At 51.6% G+C, this 2,500-nt stretch overlaps 1 protein-coding gene across 1 annotated transcript in view; it reads right to left on the reverse strand.

The window, feature by feature from the left end:
* The window catches only part of LOC122261039 (zinc finger MYND domain-containing protein 19), a 93,271-nt gene that overhangs the window by 51,586 nt on the left and 39,185 nt on the right, over positions 1–2,500 (reverse strand). The window lies entirely within an intron of this gene.

Raw genomic sequence — 2,500 nt, forward strand, 5'->3', positions numbered from 1 at the left:
TCTTCCTCTCTCCCTCCTTCCCTCCCTTCCGCTTCTACCTCCAACGGAACCGTTGTACATAGTACACAGCGCCCCTCATTTGGTCTAATCACAAACCAAAAGAGAGAGAGAGAGAGAGAGAGAGAGAGAGAGAGAGAGAGAGAGAGAGAGAGAGAGAGAGAGAGAGAGAGAGAGAGAGAGAGAGAGAGAGAGAGAGTGTGTGTGTGTGTGTGTGTGTGTGTGTGTGTGTGTGTGTGTGTGTGTGTGTGTGTGTGTGTGTGTGTGTGTGCGTGTGTGTGCGTGTGCGTGCGCGCGCGTTTGTAACGCACATTCTCCGAGAGAACAATTCAAAATCGTGCAGAAGGGTCTATGGACCCCGTCGTGAGTGGTGTCCCAATGGCCTACCGTTACCACGAACCAAAAATCATGAAACACATTGTCCGTTGGTCGGGCGAACTGGCACCGTGAAGGTTATTTCTGGATTCTAAAGCAAAACTAAATAAAAATAAATTTCATCCCAAATCCAAAAGGCAATCCCAAACCCAAACTCCCAAAGCAGGCATCCCGAGAGAGTCCCAAATCCCAAAAATCCAAAAGCTTAAAATCCGGAAATCCCAGATCCCAAGGCCCAAAATTCGCGCCATTCCGCACTCTTTCTCTCATTCCCGCGCTGTTAACACGGCCGATGAAGCGCTCCGCACATTCAGCGCTGAACGGCCGCGCGAAAAAATGATTCTCAAAGAGCGAAATAACACGCATTTCTTTCCCTCTTTGTCTCACGAAGAATCCCACTGACCACCGGAGCAAAGGTGCGACTCCGAAACTCTTTCGCGAAACGTAGATTATAACGAGGTTCGCAGCGATCATTGTGGAGAACGCTTCAATAGAACAAAGAGTGCTCGATAAACGAACCTTCACCGCGCGCTGCTGGTTCGCCAAGGCAGGCCGTAGGGTGGGGTGGGGGATAGGAGAGGGAGGGGGAGGTCATTCAGGTACAGGAAAGGCGGGAGGGGGAGGGGATGAAGGAGGAGGGGGCGATGATGCTCTTGTTGTTCGCCCTCCCACCTAATACTCTTCCTCCCCCCTCCCCCTTCCCCATCCCCTTCCCCATGCCGTCCTCCTCGCATCTCTCAATCTCGGGTGGGGGGGGGGGGGGGAAGGGTCTCTTTACTCCTCGGGGGACAATGCCGGGCCGCTTTTCTCCCGCGGCAGGTCGGAGGGCAGGGGGGGGGGGGGACGTCTCGCCTGTGTTGTGTGCCCGCCCAGAGACGATGCCCTGACCCCCCCCCCCCTCCGAGTATACTACATGGTCATGGTCAACTTTCCTTCGTGAGGATTATCTGGGATACCCCCTCCCCCCATCTCCCCCGCACACACACACACAAACACTCTTTCTATCCCTACCCAACCCCCCTCCCCACGCACCCCTCCCCCCGTTCCCCAATCCGCCGGTATCAGAAGCGCAAACACAGCATAACAGGAAGTGTCAACGGTACACACGTGGCGTGGCGGTTAGGCTCGCTACGGGAGAAGGTCCTCGTGGTATCGCTGACCTGGTACCCATGAGGTCTCCCTGTGGCATCAATGATCTGGTATCCACGTGGTCTCTGGGACACCCACGAACGAGCTCTCACGTTGCCATCAATAAAGTCCCTTCGGCGTACCACTAATCTGGGACCCGCGAGGAATCGTCGCGGTATTAATGACCTTCCCATGAGGTTTCTTTGTGGTATCCTTGGTCTGGTACCCACGAGGTCTCACGGTCGTATCAGTGATCCGATACAGTGAGGTCGCCCTGGATCTCTGACCATGAGGTTTTGCTGGCCCTGCACCCATGAGGTCTCTCTGCGGTACAAGCCTTCATAAGAGAGAGTCAGGCAGACATGTGGCAGACGCAATCTAGGGTACATGTAACGCATGTTAAATGCATAGAAAGAGGGAGATGAAGGGGGAGGGAGGGAGGGAGGGGGGGAGAGAGAGAGAGAGAGAGAGAGAGAGAGAGAGAGAGAGAGAGAGAGAGAGAGAGAGAGAGAGAGAGAGAGAGAGAGAGAGAGAGAGAGAGAGAGAGAGAGAGAGAGAGAGAGAGAGAGAGAATAAGGTGGTATATTCTCATGTCCAATCATGGTTCACAGCCACACATTCTTACCTCTTCTGCAGTCACACCAAACCGTTTCTCTGCATCAGTATTTTCTACTTAAACGGCAACATGCCATGCAAAGATTAATTTTCTTTAATTAAAGCGCATGATTCGAGTTCATATGAAACATGAAGTGGAGAAGAACAGCGTACATTATTTATACATACCAACCAGAATATATAACCCTACAGTATTCTCATTCTCTTTCTCTCTTTTTCTCACTCTCATACACTCACACTCACACTCACACTCACACTCACACTCACACTCACACTCACACTCACACTCACACTCATACTCACACACACTCTTATACACACACACACACACATACACACACACACACACACAATGTTATATATATATATATATATATATATATAT

The sequence above is a fragment of the Penaeus japonicus genome, unplaced genomic scaffold (genome assembly GCF_977035675.1).
Source record: "Penaeus japonicus unplaced genomic scaffold, GWHDUDI00000001_assembly GWHDUDI00000038, whole genome shotgun sequence".
NCBI classification, from domain to species: Eukaryota; Metazoa; Arthropoda; class Malacostraca; order Decapoda; family Penaeidae; genus Penaeus; species Penaeus japonicus.